This window comes from Monodon monoceros, unplaced genomic scaffold (genome assembly GCF_005190385.1).
Source record: "Monodon monoceros isolate NGI ecotype Baffin Bay Population unplaced genomic scaffold, NGI_Narwhal_1 Super_Scaffold_13, whole genome shotgun sequence".
Taxonomy (NCBI): domain Eukaryota; kingdom Metazoa; phylum Chordata; class Mammalia; order Artiodactyla; family Monodontidae; genus Monodon; species Monodon monoceros.
In genome coordinates this window covers 21,887,478-21,905,782 of record NW_021703769.1, presented here as the reverse complement: position 1 = coordinate 21,905,782, position 18,305 = coordinate 21,887,478, and the positions used below count along the sequence as shown (strand labels likewise).

Here is an 18,305-nt window from a genome sequence, read left to right as displayed (position 1 = left end):
TCTTCAAGAATGGCATGAAAGTGCGCGAGGCAGAAGCTCTGGGTTCCCATATGGCTGTTGTCGAGGAGTGGAAATAGCCCTAAGGTAAGAGTCCAGACACCTGCTGTCCCTCCTGTGCCTGTCCATCACGACCTCGGTGACCCTCAGCAAGCTACTTCTACCCTCCAAGCCTCGGCTTCTATACCATCAATTCCCACTCGCACCCCCAGCGAAACAACAGAGAACAGTAGCTTTCAAACTTTTAAAAGAGTTTGAAACATGGATTTTCTTCGGAAATCTTCTATGAAAGTGCAATATATAAAACAGATTTTTTTAAACGGGGCTGCTCTGGTTGAAGAATGGAGACTGGAGACTGTCTTTGCCTGCCCCTGGACAACTCTATGGTTCACACTTAGAACCAATAATGTCTGAAGGAACCTCCTAGCAGTGACATTTGTGATCCAGTTTCGTAGCTTGCACTGAGCCATGTTCTTGGCAAACATGGGTTGTTCCCCAGAGAAGCAGGGACTGAGTGTCATGTCACCCTGAAGGCCTGGACACAAAGTGGTCAGGTCAGGCCAGATCCCCAGGGACTAAGAATAGGCCGACGGTCACAGCAGCAGGTGGTAGATGGAGGAGTTGGGAGCCCCCAGGGCAATGGGCTCTCCTACAGTCAGAAGGTGTGGGGTTATCTCAGCCAACACAAGGTGGGGACCACAGAGAGCTGGGCGCCCAGAATGGTCACAAGGCCAGGGGACAGATATAGGACACACAGAATTGGCTGAAGAAACGATGGGACTCAGAATTCAACCCCAGCTGAAGCTCTGTGCCAGAGATTGAGCTAAAGACTTCATGCTTGATCTCAGTTTCCTAATCTGTAAAGTGGGAGTGAGGCTCATGAGGCTGTTGGGTGAGGATTAAATGTGACAGTGGATAAGGTACAGGCCTGGAATAGAGTAAGTCTCATAAATTAGCTCTTACCACTGCTATCGTTGTTGTTGTTATAAATGAGGAAACAGGCCCAAAGAGGCTGCCCACTTTCCCACAGTCACACAGCTGGGCAGTGGTAGAGCCAGGACTCAAAGATTTCTGACTTGCAAATTCAGTGCTCCACAACAAGCTAATGTTCCGTGGTCCACCAGTTCTTATTTTCCTACTGTTTTGTTTTTTTTTTAAAGAACTTTAATGGTTTTGTTGAAGTACAATTCACACATCATAAAAGTCATCTGTTTGAAGTCTACGGTTCAATGAGTTTTCATAAGTTTATCCAGTTGTGCCACCATCTCCTCAGGCAGGTAGACCTAGAGAGGGACACATTAAGTGTTTAATTGCTCTGAGCCTCAGTTATCACATCTGTACAGTGGGCACCATAATACCTGCCTCCCCGGGTTGTTGTGAGGATCAGAAATATGCTTGTAAAGTGTCTGGTACACTTGGCCAGTGTCAACTGTTACTGTAGTTCTTACGATCAGAGCTGAGCTCTGAAAGCCGGGCAGGGAGAGCTGGGAGCCATCCTGGGTGATGAGCTTAACTTGCTGTAAATTCTTAAACCCATCAAGGAAGAGGCTGAAGGGAGGAAGCTAGGACGAGCCTTGAGACTGAGAGCCCAGCCCCCTCCACCAGTTCCGTCCTCATCCTCCGAGAGGGGTGGGAACAGCTCGCTCACCACCCGGCTCTCTTCCCAGGATGGGTTTTCATCCAGCGTTAATTAGCGAGATCGGGCCTGTGTGTAAGGGTTGGGGGCTTGAGCTGTGGAAAGAAAGCGCCCCAGAGAAAGGCTGGCTTTAAAAGGCTCCAAAAGGCTGGGGCAGTGAGGCTCCACCGAGAGACAAGCCGTGCATTTGTGTTGCAAATTTGCAGTGTGCTGGAGCCAGCCATTCAAAGAGGGTGATGCTGAAGGCGAGGGGCTTGGGGGTGGGGAGGACTGAGGAAGTCGACAAAGGGGGCCTGTCCGAGGGCCTCAGACCTTGCTTTGTAAAAGCTGCTTTCATTGCCCTCCCTGGATGATGGCAGCGTTCCCAGCCCGAGGCCACCGTGCAGGGACGGAAGGCCTGGACCCCAGACTCCCAGATTCTCTTGACACCCCCTGCCCCCCGACTCCGCGCCTTCTGGGACTGTTTTTATGGAGTCAGCGGCAGCAGATGGCACAGGAGTTCTCATGAGTGCTGTGTCAGAGTGAGGGGCTAGTGGTTGGCCTTGCTGGGTGGCCTCAGGCAAAGTGAGGCGACTTCCCTGAGCCTCAGTTTCCCCTTCTGTGACACAGGGCCAGTGGGGTCCTTTCTCCTACTTCACGTCCTACCCAAACAGAAGGGCCTGTGATTGGAGGGTGATCCAATCACCGTTAGAGGTTCATCTCTTTCTGGAAAAGTCTGCATTTGGGAAGGTCATTAGAAGAGTTCTTTTTAAGAGGTAAAGTCGGTTATACTTAGCAAATCAGTTAAGTGACTCTGGGTTGCTCAGAAATGTTACTCGCGTGAGTATTTTAAACAGTCACCTTGCTTGGAATCTTTGGGCCTGCCCCAAGTCAGTTATTATGGCTGTTAGTCAGGTTGGTTTTCTGGGTTGGTAGACACAGTGCAGGTGCCAGGCATGAGGCACAGGAAGGCTGTTCCCAGCTGATCCTTCAGGCAGGCTCTCCTTGGTGAAGATCTATGTGACCACCCTTCAAAGCACCCTTTGGATCCCGCCTCTCCAAGAAGCATTCCCTACTGGTCTTGCCTTGTGATTCATAGATTTTATATGTGGTACAGCAACTCCTTCTCTGAGACCCTTGGGATGTCTGGGACCAGATCTGATTCATATCTGAACCCCCCAAAGCTTTTAATTTCTTCCAGCTTTATTGAGATATAGTTGGCATATATAAACCTTTCTAATCAAGGTGCCGTCCCTAGATCAGTGGTAGCAGCAGCTCGTTAGAAATGCAGAATCTTAGGCTCCACCCTAGACGACTGAAGCACGGGCCAAATTCCCTTTTGTTCCAGGATTCTAAAGGCATCTGGCACCTAAGATGGTCTCAGAACGCCCTGGGGCTCTCCAACCAGGGAGGAGGGCCATGGCCGCAGGCAGCCAGGAGATGTCGCTCTTCCCTAGTCATTGGCCGTGTCGGGCTTTGCGAAGAAAGCCAGAGGCCCCAAAACCAGGGCTTTGTCCGTTTTGAAAGCCTGGGAGCACCGAGGGGTCCAGGTCAATTACATCCACCAGGCCATCCTCTCCTCAGCCACCCAGACTCCCCATCTTTCTCTGCCCAGTTCCTTCCCTGGGTTCTCACCTGTGTTTCCAGTTAGGAGAGGCTGTGTGATCCCCAAGCCCAGTCCCTGCCCCAGGATCCCCAGGAGGAAGCCCAAAGGAGAAAACTCAGCCCTTGGAGCCTCCCTAGGGCCTGGCTCATCAGGCAAGAACGTGGCCCGGTGAGGACGAAGACATCTTTTGGGAGGCCCCTTCTCATTTGGAGTCTGAGTTGTTGCATCTCAGTGACGACAGGACTTGCAGACACAGAGAGAGAAAGTCGAGTGTCTATAGGAAAAACCCAAGGCCTGCCTGGCACTCTAGTTTCCAGTTTCCCATCTGAAATCAGTGCCCAGTGCCAGGGGCAGGGTTATGGCTTCACTTCCCCTCTGTGGTTACAGTGCAGTTAAGGGAGCTCCATTAGTCGTGGATGCAGCAAACCTGGCCAAAGAGCCCTTACTCCAGACTGGAAGCAGAATTGCTGGGGTTTCCCTCTGGGGCCAAAGCTCCCCATCTGGCCATATCCTCCTGGCCTTCCCTCACCCTGCATCATTTTTTCTCTGAACATCCAGGCTACAGAGCAGAATGAAGATCTGTATCCATACTCAGCATCACCCTTGGAGCTGGAATTCCCCTCTAACCTGGGAATCCATCCCTAATGGATGGCGGAGACTTGGCTTCCTAACTCCTGTCATTCCAGCCTCTGGGTCAGCCCCACTCAGCGCCACCCAATCGTTTACAGGAAGCTAATTGTCCTGGGTCACAGCAGCATAGGAGTATCATCTCTTGATGCTTACTATGTGCTAGTCATGTAACATACGTGATCTTCAATAACCTTAAGGGTTAGGAGCATAAAGTGATCTCATTTTATGGTGGAAGAAGCCATTGGGCTTGGAGCCATTGGGTAAATTGTCCAACCTCACACAGACAGTAAATGGGGAAGCCAGGGCTAGAAGCAGCACCCGTCTCCCTCCAGACAAGCCTTACTGCCCTCGCTCCAGCAGTGCTACCGGCTACCCCAGCCTCAGCATTTTTTTGGGACCATGCTGTGTGGCTTGTGGGAATCTTAGTTCCCCGACCAGGGATCGAACCCGGGTCCTCGGCAGTGAAAGTGCAGAGTCCTAACCACTGGACCTCCAGGGAATTTTCCAGACTCAGCATCTGAAGGCTGATTTCTGCCAGCTCCTCGTGACAGATATCAGATTTCCCTTTGAGCAGTATCAGTAGGCTCTCTGTGGACCCTGTGAGGTGGAATGATAAGTGTGATAAGTGAGGATTTCCTATGGCTGATGCCAGGGAAGTTGTGATGGGAGATGGCCCTGTACTTTTCACATGGCACTCATCATGGTGACAGTGACATTTCTGATTAATATCAGAACTTTGGTGATTTCAGCAGTGAACCTGGAACCAAAAGTCCTGGGCTCACGTCGGACCCGATTCACACATCCTTTAGGTTAGAGATGGTCTCAGGCACACACAGGCTTTCTAGAATACTAATCAACGATGAAAATTCATCATTAGTTTATTTACATATTTCCATCATTCATTTCAGGCTCTCATCTTTCCTTTGATAATTCATCCATCAGACATCATTGCAGTAAAACCTTGCCGGGAGCTAAGCATTATGTTTGAGATCCAGGAGCCAAGAAATAGTAAGATACAATTTAAATTACTTAATATTTATCAAGTGCTTGCTGGGTGCCATTCACTGTGTCGGGGGCTCCAGGCATTCTGGGGACTTGCTTTGGTGGAGATTTCATTCTAGCTGGGAAGGCAGGCAGGCAGCAAACACATAATTACATACAGTGTGATACACACGGTCTACAATAGAGGTGTGTGCCTGGTGCTATAGGAGCAGAGTGGGTGCGGAATTCACTCTGCTAGGGAGCAGGAGAGGCTTTGCAGAGGAGACGACATTTAGGCTAGGCCTTGGAGAGACGGGAAGCATTGATACAGCATGAACAGAGGCCTGGAGGCATGATCCAGGCAAGCAGTTTGCTGTGGCTAGAGTGAGGATGCTCAGCTTTTGTGTGCTTCGGGCCTAGAACCCCCGATGCAGTTGTCTGGGGTAGGGCCCAGGGTTCTTCATTTTCCACCAAGGCCCCAGATGATTATGGTACAGAGGTGAGAGATGGCAGTCTGAGAAACCCAGGCCTAGTGCTTCCTCTGCAGGGAATGCAGAGGACGATTCTGGAACCATAAGTGGAGGCCAAGCTGTGCAGGGTGTCAAATACCTTGCTAAGGAATTTGGGACTTTTCTCTTCTCAGCGGAGAGAGCCCATGGGAGGCCTTCAAGCCCAAGAGTGATGGTTTTGGAAGGAGCGTCTTGCCAGCAGCCTGGATGGGGGACTGAAAGCAGAGAGGCCCCGGGGAAGGAGCCCGGGTAGGAAGCTTTTAGAGCTGGCCAGGTCTGCGGGCCCGAGGGCCTGAGCCAAGGCCCACCGAGGAGGTGGGTGGGGCACCTGAGGTAGATTTGAGAGGGCTCTCTGGAAGATGGGACCACGGGACTGAGGTAGATGGGATGAGGGAGGGGGAGGAGGGGGAGGGGCTGGGGGCCTTGAGGGCTGATCGGATGCTTTGGGGGGCAGATTGGGAGGAAGAGCAATGAGTTCCAATTTACAAATGTTGAGTTTTTCCGGACTCAAGGCGCCTCCAGGAGGAAGTGGGTAACAGGCTCTTGGATCCAGTCTGGAGCTCCATCTGGGCTGGGGGTGCGGGGAGCCAGCACAGAGAAGGCAGTGGGGGTGGTGGGAGGAACCGCTAAGCGCCAAGGGGGGTTCCTGGAGAGAAGACACATTCTCAGGGCAGGTGGAGGCAGAATTGGAAAAAGTGGAGGAAAAGAACAAATTAGAAAAGTAGGCTCTTTGTTGTCAATGTATTATCTCCACTGTGCAGATGGAAAAACTAGAACTAAGACAGACACTTAAATGCCTTGTCCTTGGTCCCTGTGCTCATCAGGGTGGGGCTGGGATTTGAATCTAAGCCTCTTTGGCTCCAGCACCTATATATTCTCTTCTCTGCTGCGACCCCAGGAGGCAAATCCCATCTGCAGATATGAGATAAACAGATTCATAGATTGGGGGAGGGGCAGATGCAGCAAAAAACCAACTTGCGAGAGAAAGGCAGTGGAGAGCAGTGTATTAGGGGAGTGTGTTTTTCTTGACCTCTCCCCACAAGAGTATTTTGAAGCAAATCCCAGACTTCATATCACGTAATCCATAAATATTTCAGTCTGTATCTCAACAAGATAAGAGCTCTTTCTTTAACAGCGTCACAATACCATTATCACACTTAAAGAAAAATCTAACAGTAATTCCTATTAAGTGAACTTACTGAGGGCAATTTGACAAGATCTCAGAATGTGCTTATCCTGAGCCAGTATTGTCACAAAGCCACGATAAGGAATTTAAATTTTCCCAAGATAATTACAGTGAGGGCTGAACAGGGGATTGGAAATGCAGGAGATTTGAGAAGCTTTGGGGCCCTGGAAAGGAAACGTTATAAAGGAAAAAAAAAAAAAAGTCTGGAAAGGTTTGCAGAATACAAACGAAAAGAATCTTCTTCCTGACTTCCTTTTCCTCACCCAAGGGCCTGTGGTCTTAAATGTGAAATAGGAACCAGGTCTAAAGTTAAACCAAACGGATAAAAATAACACAACAAGTAGCTGTTAAACGTAAAGAGACAGATTCATTGGGCCGGTTTCCCACCAAGCCTCTCCAGACCGCTCACTTCTTAGATAAGGACTGTCTTGCTGCTGCTGTAAGAACGTTAGCTTCCTGGGAGGTCATGTATATTGTTTATTACCTGGTGCATTAACTGGACTCTGTCTTTCCACTGAGCTTCGGGAAACCTGGTTTATAGGCCCAGCTCCTCTACGAAGTCGCTCTGTAACCTTGGCCAAGTCACTTCACCTCTCTGAGCTGATGTACATCATGAGAGCGTTAGACCCCAGGATCTCAAAATTGCCTTTTAAGTTCTTAATTCTGTGATTCAATGAACAACTAATGAAATGGTGCTCATCCCCTGGAGTTTAGAAAGTGTTAACAGGGTTTGGTTCCATGTTACCTCATGTCTGCAAAATGCTTGGCTAACCTAGATGAAGGATGCCATGGAGACACCACGCTTTTATCATACAGGTTCATGCTCCAGAATCACCTGGGGTTGCACTTGGCTGAGCCCCTGGAGGAAATCCAAAAGGCAGCTCCATATGAGCTCTCAGGAAACCAGCGGTGGATGGAGACCAGATAGAAACTGCACAGAGCCATCCACAGATGGAGCTGGTTGCCTGAGACCCAGGAAGCAAATTGTAGAAATAAGTTTAAATGACAGCCCAGTGGGTTTTTTCATGGCAGGTAAAGGGGTTGATGGATGGCAACCAGGGATTTGGGGCTGAGATGGAGCTAAAGGGAAGGGGCCAGTGAGAAGCTGTCAGCTCACATTGCCATATGTCGCTGGGATTCTGGGCCTTGGCCTGGGGAGCTGCATTCAAGCAGAATCTTAAGACCTGGGGTCGGAGGGGAGCCAAAGGAAGATACATGAGAACGTGAGCCGGAAAGGGTAGGGGAGAAACAAAACAGACCTCATCCTGGGCCCGAATAGCAGCCCTTTCCAGAAACCCTGCCCCCGACCCAGCTCCTTGCCATTCTGCTGGGAAGGAGAGGATGTGTAGCGCTCAGCTCCAGCTGCCCTGATTTCTTTCCTTTGGTTCCTCCAGTGTGCTCTGCTCTCTCCCATGAAGACCTTCTGCCGGAGCTGTGTCCTCTGCCTGGAAGGCAACTCTCCTCTTCTGGTCAACTTTCACTTAGACCTCAGTTCAAACCTGCCACCTCCAGGAAGCCCTCCTTGACCTCCCTATCTAAGACAAACCACTCTGTCTTTAGGTCCTTACACCACTACATACTTAAAAAAAAAAAAAGCCCTCTTCACTGTTTATAATTTGTCATGTATTTATGTGAGCCTTTAAAATTTTTTTTGAATATTTATTCACTTACTTATAATGAAATTATGGTCTAAATATTTACAACATATAGGAAAACAGAGGCTACGTTTATACAAAGCCAGCCTGCAAAGTATTCAAAGGTGCAAAAATGACAGTTCAGTATCTCAAACTACTCCTGGTTCAGCAGACCAGCTCCTTCACTTCCACACATCAATATTTGACACAAAAAAGTTCTTTTGGAAAAATCTGTAGTGCTAAGAGAAAGGACAAGTTGCAAATTCAGAATGTGATCCTTTTTTAAATTTCTAATTTTGAAATAATTTCAAGCTTTCAGAAAAATAAGAATGATACAAAGAACTCCCTCCCGTATACTTTTTGGCCCAGATTCAACAATTAACATCTTGTCACATTTGCTGTATCATTTTCTGTGTGTGTGTGTGTGTGTGTTAAATATAATCATACATGTATAGATAATACATTGATTGTTATTTTTTTCTGAGCTTCTTGAGAATAAGTTGCAGACATCTTGCCCCTTTACCCTTATATACTTAAGCATTATTTCCTAAGTACAAAATCATTCACTTATGTAACCACAGCACAATTAAACCATCTGATTCTCTGAACTGTCTGTTTCCTTTTACTTAAATGTAGGCTCCATGAGGGCAGGGGCCACTCTTGCCCACCACCCATGTGTGCAGCGCCCAGCAGAGTGTCTGGCACAACACTGGTGCTCTAAAAATATTTGTTGAATGTACAAGAAATCCTGAATTTGAAGGGACTTGTCACAAGTATTGCATCCTGCCCCAGCCGTGGACTTTCTCACTTGGGATGCTGTGTGCGTTGGATGGGGTTGGGTGTTTGGATTTGTCTACTTGCCTCCATTTCTGTGGGGAATCAGAATCCCACTGCGGTAAATTATAGTGCCTGAAGATTTGGCTTCTGTCATTTTCAAATCCTCTCCCACCAGCTCTGGCCCTTGCTCAGCCACAGTCTTGACTGACAGATGCCTTTCCTCTGGCCCAGTGGCACCTGTTGGCCATCACACCCAGTTAACTGGTCCCATGAAAGAGTTCTGGCAAAGACAGCTGGAGTGCTGGCCCATCTTCCCAAGCAATTGCTCGTATGAGGTGCTGGCTTCGGCTTCGGAAACTGCCCTCTAAGCCCTTGGCCCACCAGGTGCTTTGGGCTACCTTACAACCCACGTGGGTCCTCTGTCAGGATGTTGTAACTACTTAGGTAAGAGAGGAGCTGATAGAGGGGCTGGATGTGCTTTATCCCTAAATACTTAAGCAGTATGCATTTCAGGGTGAGCGGGAGCTGGAGCCCACAGCTCATGGAATCTTGAGTTGGAGAGGCCTTTAGAGATCATTAGGGTGGTGGTCCCCAAACGTTGGTTTCCATACCTCCTGGGAACTTGTTCGAAATGCCCCAGCCCAGACCTATTGAATCTGAATCTCCGGGGATGGGTGGAGCATTTTAACCGGCCTTCCAGATGATTTGGCTACACGCTCAGGTTTGCAACCCACTGCTCTAGGCTGACCCCACCAGTTTTCAAGGGGGGGCCTCAAGCTCCAGGAAGGTCACCTTGACGCCTCCTCTCATGCAGGTACCTTCTCTGCTCACTGCTGCATATATGCAGCTTGCTGGTGGGTTTTTTGTTTTTTTTTTAATGTTTTCAGAATCATAAATAAGCTTACCACTGGCTATTACATTACCATGGCAACCTGGCAGCTGGCTAGAAAGAAGCAGGTAGCACAGCTGCCTTGGGGTCTCGGCGGCACTAAAGTAATTGTGGATTTTTTTCTCTGTTGGCCTCTGCCTGGCCTCTTCGTTTTTCTCCTCATTTCCTCCTCCTTTCTTCTCCGTTTGGCCCTTATTCCTCCCTCATCTCATTAGGAGCAACATGTGCTCTAATTGTTTTAGATTTTCCAAGGGCTGCCGAATCTAACCTCTCCTTTGAAACTAACAATAATACCACCAATGGGCCCATGTGAGTCTGGCTATTTGACTGCTTTTTTATCCCCATCAAAATGTTGTATTAAAATGTCCTTGAATTTATGTTTGGATAAGGTACACGCACAGAGTGCAAAATTCTAAAGGTACAACATGGCACACATTAAGAGTAAGTTGGACTTCCCTGGTGGTCCAGTGGTTAAGACTCCATGCTTCCAATGCAGGGGCCACGGGTTCGATCCCTGGTCAGGGAACTAAGAACCCACATGTGGCGCGACCAAAAAGAAAAAAAAGTAAGTCACCCGACTCCCTGGGGTCTAGGTCTTAGCGATCCTTCTCCAGCATTTAGAGTTGCCTCATGCTTTTTAATAGCTGCATATTCCCGGGTGTAGATGTACCACCACTTCTTTAAGTGGTCCCCTGTTGATGGATATTTGGGTTACTTCCAGTCTTTTGCTATTTTCATCCCCATTTTACAGCTGGGAAAGCTGTGATTCAGAGAGGGAAGTGGTTTCTGGAAACTCCCAATGCAATTGTGGGCCTCTGTAGGCATTGCTTAGCTACAGAATCTAAGAAAAAAGGAAGAGTTGACTGACTCCTGAATTGCAGACAAGAAAGAGCCATCCAGAGACCTGATTTCTTTTCTTGCCCTGCTAATGTCTTAGCTAGTTCAGTTAAATTCTGCTAACATTGACTGATGCCTGGTATGTAATTAAATGATTGTGGAAGTGTTTCACATCTGTCTTCCCTGCTAGATGATAATCTTTGTTAGGGCAAAGATCATGTTTCCTTCCCTACTGCATCCCTAGCAAGTACTATACTCCTGGCAAGCACTGGGTGTACCATAGGTGCTCAATTAATACTTGTTGAATGAATGAATGAATGTGCCAGCATTGTGTGTGGTTAAGACAATGGGCTTAGAGGCCTGGGTTTGAATCCTGACTAATTAGTTGTGTAATCCAAGAGCCATTACTCAGCTTCTCTGTGCCTGAGTTTCCTCAGCTGTGAAATGGGAACACACCCTCAGTGTTGTTAGATCAAGTGAGTGAATGCTGTCAACTCTTCATCACAGAGCTCTGTACATAGTGAGCGCTCAGCCATTTCTCTCAGCTTCTTCCAGGGTCATGTATGGCAGGGAAATTCTGATGGGGGAACCAAAAGATCTTTTAAGATGAGGTAATTTGAGCTGGGCTCCGAGGGAGGAGTAAGATTCCAGTTTATGCGGCTGGGGCCAGATCTCTTTACTGAGTCCATGCAACTATAAAATGGAGATGACGACACCCAGTTTCTGGCTCCCTCTGGGAAGATGGTCCCACCCAAAGTCCCCCAGGAGGAAGACAGCAGGCAATTAAAAGGCAGCATCATTATTCAGCTGGAAAACCACCTTCACAGGACAAGTGAACTGAACCCCACCAAATATGATTCGCTTGTGCTGTGTGTAACTGAATATTTAGCGTGGATTTAACCCAGGGAGCCAACTATGCTGTTGGTTTGAGTCAAGTTTAATGAGGCACTTCATAAACGTGGAGGTAATTAGTACCATCCAGATGCTGGTTGCGTGTGAAGCTTTTGCTACTTCCATGGCTGAAGCAGGGAGATGAAGTTCTGGACTCTGGACTCCTCAGGGGGATTTGGAAGTATGAGCTCTGGCCTGGACCTGTGCTTCAGTTGTAATCTCCTCCTATAGATTGAATGTCACCTACTCTGGGAAGCCTTCCATGATTGCCAAAGGCAGAGTCTGATGCTTCTCCCGGGTTCTTATGTCATTCTGCACACACTTCCTTTGTAGAACTCAAAATATCCTACTGTGTTAGTGTCTATGTCTGTCTCTCCCACCAGAGCCCAAGATCTTGTCTCCAGTGTTTCCCTGACATACAGTTGGCACTTAATGGATGTCTGCTGGATAAAGCTTTTCAGATTTCAAAACTGTGGGAAACCTTGGGTCTCAAGAACAAGTTATAGCATTTGGATTTTCCTGGGAAGGGCAAACCCTCTGTGGTGTTGACGTGTAATCTACCTTCTGATGGAAATTCTGTTTGATGACCTCTCTAATGAGCCCAGCATTGAAATGTGAACTGCACCTCCTTTGTAGCAGACCTGCTCCTGGAAGATCCTACAGCACAGGAATAGGACCTGGGTACCATGGGTTTATAGACACCCAAGTGTGGAATCCAGCCCTTAGTTCACACCTTGCAGAAAGCGAGAGGACAGGCCTTGAACTATCAAAGTTGGTTATCTGCTAGAAGGCTCCTGGAGGCCCAGAAAAAGAGTCCAGAATGTGGTGAGCCTCCACTGTTGTTTGGGCTCTGCTGGTTCTGAAATGAATGTATTGCTGGCCTTTCTGGCATGTAGAAGATGTCCTCACCATTTGGAGGAAAGCGGCCCCTCGTTTTGGTCCTGCATTCTGGATTCATCAGGATGTACCATGCTCAGCATTTCTGGTTTCTCCCTGGAGCTGAACCTAAGGGCAGAGAAGGAGTTGATGGAACACTGCAGAACTGGGCTCAGGCAAGAACCCCACCCAAGGCCAGGTGTGGCCAAGATCCCTGCTCTGAACAAGGTCCTGGACTCGAAACTCACCACAGTCTCTGGCTGACCCTTGCAGCTGGCATTGCTCCCTGGGGTGGGGGCTTCTGATGGGTCGTGGTTAAGTTCAGCATCTTTGCTCCAGCAGGGACTGAGGAGAGGGTGTGTGCATCCCATCCATCTGCCTCTTCCTACCTCTTGGGATTCCCACAAATGGGGGTTCAGATTTGGGGCAGCCGAAGTGACAAATACCAGCTTTTCCCCTATTCTGTGAATTCCATGTTGTCTTCTAGTACTCTTCAGAAAGGCTCCATCTCCTGGTCCCAGTTAGTCACTCAACAAACATTCATTTGAGCCTACATGTACCAGGCAGTGTGCTAGGTGCTGAGAGGCAGGAGTGAACAAAGGAAATAGAGTTTACATTCTAGAGGGGGAGAAACTGATGATAAATAGGCAAATTAGACAATTACAGATTGTGATAATGTTATAAAAGAAACAGGCAGGAAGCTGTGATAAAAAGTAAGGAAGGTCTACTTAGAAAGAGAATTTCTGTAATCTATACCCCAAATCTTAGTGGCTTAAAATACCCATTTATTTAGATCATGATCTTGTGGGTCAGGTATTTGGGAAAGACTGGGCTGGGAGGTTCATCTCTGTTCCATGTGGTATCAGCTGAGGTGGCTGGGGCTGTGGAGTCCACCTCTAAGATGGTTTCTTTTTTGCCCACAACTTTGTAGTGAAAAATTTCAAACATACAAAAAAAGTTGAAAGAATTATACAGCACATGCTATACCTACCACCTAGATTCTACACTTAACATTCTACCATCTTTGCTTTACCACACACCTGTCCATCTTTCCACCTCTCCAAGATGGCTTCTTCACTCCCTGGTCTGGTATCTAATGCTCCTCTGATTCCCTTCCTCCCCACGTGGCTTGGGCTCCTCCCAGCTCAGTGGTCTCAGGCTGGTCGCACTTCTTACATGGTGACTGACTTCCAGGCCAGTTAAGTGCCATGCCTGAAACGGACACAACATCTCTTCCACTGTACGCTATGGGTCCAAGCAGTCATGGGGCAGAAGAGCCCCTGTGGGATGGGCAATACTGCTGGAGCCATTTCTAGAAAAAACAATTAGCTAGAAAGGACGATCACGGAAGCCCTTTCTGAAAAGTAGTATTTGGGCAGAGCCCTGAGGTATGAGAATGAGCCTGTCTTGTAAAGAGCTGGGAGAAGACAGCATTCCAGACAAAGACACCAACAAAGGCAAAGGCTAGGAGGTGAAAAAGCAAGTCTTGCGCCTCTACTTTCCTTTGCCCATATCCAAATCCAGCCCATCATCTGGGACCCACATCGAGCCACCTCCCTCATGAAGCCTTCCCAGATACCTCATTCTCTGCTAACGCTTCCCTTCATCCTAGAGCACCCATGCCTGGAGTGCTCATCTGGCTTGAACAGCTTAGTTGGGTAGTACAGTGGTTATGCGTGCAGTCTCTGCGGGGACTTGGGGAAGTTGCTTAACTTCTCCAGCCCTAGGTTTCTTCATCTGTAGATGGGAATAATACCTGCCTTACAGGTTTGCTGGGGGGAGAATATTGATATAGGTAAAGTGCTGCGCACCTGATGAATATGCAATAGATGGCAGCTATAATTAATCATTTCAAACTGGTTCACCCTGTCGTGTTCATCTAGTTTAGAAAATTTTCTCAGAGCAGACACCATGCCTTTTTCAACTTTTTCTCTTTCATCGTGCAAGCAGTGTGCCTCGCATAGATATTATGGATGGCAACAAGCACGCCACAGAGCGCTCCACCATGCTGTGGTGCTAATGAAGCCATGCAGGGCACAGAGATGAATAAGACTCAGCTGGATCCCTCCAGAAGCTTCCAGAGAGTAAGAAAGTAGCTGTGCTTGCAGCAGCCATGCTGGGGATTTTTCACATTTGGATACAGATAGTAACAGGTTTCAAAGCACCTGTACATCTGTATTAGTTTGCTATGGCTGCCATAACGCAGTACCACAAACTGGGTGGCTTAAATAACAGATAATTATTTTCCCACAGTTCTGGAGGCTAGGAATCAGAAATCAAGGCTGAGGACTGTGGGGAGGAATCTGTTCCATGTCTCTCCCGTAGCTTCCAGTGGTTTGCTGCAATTTTTGGCATTCCCTGGCTTGTAAAAGCATCACCCTGATCTCTGCTTTCATTCTTACATGGCATTCTCCCTTACGTGTGCATCGTGTCCAAATTTCCCTGTTTAATGAAGACACCAGTCATATTGGATTAGGGCCCATCCTAATAACCTCATTTTAATTTGACTACCTCTGCAAAGACCCTGTCTCCATACATGATCACATTCTGAGGTACTGGGGTTAGTTCTCCAACAAATCTTTTTGGGGGGACACAATCCAACATATAAGACATCTCTGTCTCCTATGACCCTCCTCATTCACACCCCACAGTGAGCCCCTCCAGGACAAGTACCAAGTCTTGTCCTAAATATCTGTATCTTTCCTTCCTTTTTTCTTTCTCTCTCTCTTCCTCCCACCCTTTCTTCCTTCCTTGCTTCCTTTCTTTCTTTCTCTCTCTCTTCCTTTCTTTTTTTCTTTCTTTCCTTCCTTCCTTTTCTTTTTTCCTTTCTTTCGTTCTTCCTTTCTTTCTTTCTCTCTCTCTCCCTGCCTCCCTTCTTTTCTTGCTTCCTTTCTTTCTTTCTCTGTCTCTCTCTCTTTATTTTTCTTCCTTCCCTTCCTTCCTTCCTTCCTTCCTTCCTTCCTTCCTTCCTTCCTTCCTTCCTTCCTTCCTCCCTCCCTCCCTCCCTCCCTCCCTCCCTTGCTTCCTTCCTTTCTCTCACTCTTTCCTCCCTCCTTCCCTCCTTCCTTTCTTTTTTTTTGACTGTGGCGAGCGCAGCTTGTGGGATCTCAGTTCCCCAACCAGGGATGGAACCTGGGCCCGGGCCTACAGCAGTGAAAGCACCGAGTCCTAACCACTGGACTGACAGGGAAGTTGCCTAAATATCTGTACCTCTCAGGCCTCAGCTTCTCCCCACTGTCTTATGCGCCAAGCCTTTCCAACAGCCTTTCCACCTCCCACCATGCTTATTCCTTTTGTGCCTGGCAAATTCCTATTCATTCTTTGTTTCTAAGTTTAAATGTTACCTCCACAGAGAGGCCTTCCCCGATCACCTTTTCTTGATTGTAACTCCCATGTTATTTATTCTCTCATGGTTTCCTCTTATTTCCTCCCTACACACCTCATGGTTCATAAATATACATTTCTTTGTGATTGATTAATGAGGGTGTCAGATAACCCCTGGTCTGTAAACACAGTGAGGGTAGGGACCCAATTACTCACTATTGCCTTCCTGATTCCACAGTGTATGATCCAGAACAGAAACTCCATAAATGTTCGTTGAATGAATGAACAAATAATACATCTTTGGATCCTCCATATCATCTCACATAGTATGGGATTAGTGGATGTTGAGTGAATTATAATTATTTCTGTCTGTGTCCTCCAGGAGAGAGTGAGCTCCTTGAGGCTAAGATTAGGTCTCATTCTTTTTTTTTTTGTTTTTTTGCGGTACGCGGGCCTCTCACTGTTGTGCCTCTCCCGTTGCGGAGCACAGGCTCTGGACGCGCAGGCTCAGTGGCCATGGCTCACAGGCCCAGCCGCTCCGCGGCATGTGGGATCTTCCCGGACCGGGGCACGAACCCATGTTCCCTGCATCAGCAGGCAGACTCTCAACCACTGCGCCACCAGGGAAGCCCTAGGTCTCATTCTTTTTTTAATCTTTAGCATCCAACCCCTCCTCCTTGATCTTCTCTGTACTAGTTATCTATGCTGAAAAAAAATTACCTTGAAACTTAGGAGCTTAAAATAGTAATATTTATTATTTCACAACTTCTATGGGTCAGGAATTCAAGAGTGATTTTGTTGACTGTTTCTGGCTCAAGGTCTCTCATGAGATTATATTCAAGATTTTGGCCAGGGCTGCAGTTACCTGAAGGTTTGACTGAGGCTGGAGGATCCACTCCCAAGATGGCGCACACACATGGCTGGCAAGTTGGAGGTGGTTGTTGGCAAGAGGCTTGGTTATTATTCATGCAAGCCTCTCCCCAGGGCTGCTTGAGTGTCCTCACAACATGGATCCCTGATGAATGATCAAGAGAGAGCAATGAGGAAGAACAATGTTTTTTATGTCTTCATCTTGGAACCCATACTCCATGATTTCCACAATATCCTATTGACTATATCTGTCAGCCCTATTCAATGTGGGAAGGGGCTATACAAAGGCATGGATACCAGGAGTCAAGAATCACTCAGGTTCATAGTGAAGGCTGATTACCAAGTCCTATTAGCTCTCCTTTCTCCCCATTACTTGCCCCACCAATACTCAGTCAGGAACTCTGTACTGCCATCCAAACACTTATCACATTATATGATAATATGTTCAAACTTAAGCTCCACAAAGGCAGAGACTCCATCTGTCTGGTTCAACCACCAGCACAAGCCATAGAGTAGGTACTCGGTGAATGTTTTGAATGAATTTTAATAATTTGCTTCTGTCTGAATTACAAAACTGTGCTTGTTTGTCTCCTCTCTGCATTTCATTGTAGGCTCTTAGCTCAGGGCCTGGCATAGAATTAAGTCTTCTATACAATGTAAATCAAAACTACAATGAGGCATCACCTCACACTGGTCAGAATGGCCATCATCAAAAAGTGTACAAATAATAAATGCTGGAGAGGGTGTGGAGAAAAGGGAACCCTCCTGCACTGTTGGTGGGAATGTAAATTGATACAGCCACTACGGAGAACAGTATGGAGGTTCCTTAAAAAACCACAGTTACCATATGATCCAACAATCTCACTCCTGGGCATATGTCCAGAAAAGATGAAAACTCTAATTCAAAAAGGCACATGCACTCCAATGTTCACAACAGCACTGTTTACAATACCAAGACATGAAAGCAGCCTCAATGTCCACTGACAGATGAATGGATAAAGAAGATGTGGTACATATATACCATCTACTCTGCCATAAAAAAGAACAAAATAATGCCATTTGCAGCAGCATGGATGGACCTACAGATTATCATACTAAGTGAAGTAAGTCAGAGAAAGACAAATATCATATATCACCTCTTTGTTGAATTTAAAAAAGTGATACAAATGAACTTACTTACAAAACAGAAATAGACTCACAGATATAGAAAACAAACTTATGGTTACCAAAGGGGAAGAGGGGAAGGGATAAGTTAGGAATTGGGGATTAACTGATACACACTACTATATATAAAATAAATAAACAACAAGGACCTACTGTATAGCATAGGAAACTATATTCAATATCTTATAACAACCTATAATGGAAAAGAATCTGAAAAAGAATATATATATATATGTATATATGTATATGTATATAACAGAATCTCTGCCGTACACCTGAAACTTACACAACATTGTAGATCTACTTCAAAAAAAAAAAAGGCTTCTATAAATGTGTATAAACATTTGCTGAAATGGGCTGTGATAAAGGGGCTTGAAGAATCGACGGTGTCTGGATCTCACTTCCTTAGTGCTCTCCGTCCAGCTCAAACCCACTGAGTTGGGACAAAGGTCTGACAAAGCCCAGCGGCCCGGATGCACCAACAGTAGCAACGAGGGCGGTCGGAGCTGAGCCCGCTGG

The 18,305-nt window shown here is 47.1% G+C and overlaps 1 long non-coding RNA gene across 1 annotated transcript; it reads right to left on the bottom strand.

Moving 5' to 3' along the window:
• Positions 1-12,423: 12,423 nt before the first annotated feature.
• Positions 12,424-18,097, bottom strand: LOC114893740. The gene is made up of 3 exons (XR_003793001.1): positions 18,073-18,097; positions 16,618-16,767; positions 12,424-12,557 (listed from the first exon to the last, which is right to left on the bottom strand). It is a non-coding gene; the product is annotated as an uncharacterized LOC114893740 (long non-coding RNA).
• Between the last annotated feature and the right edge of the window lie 208 nt (positions 18,098-18,305).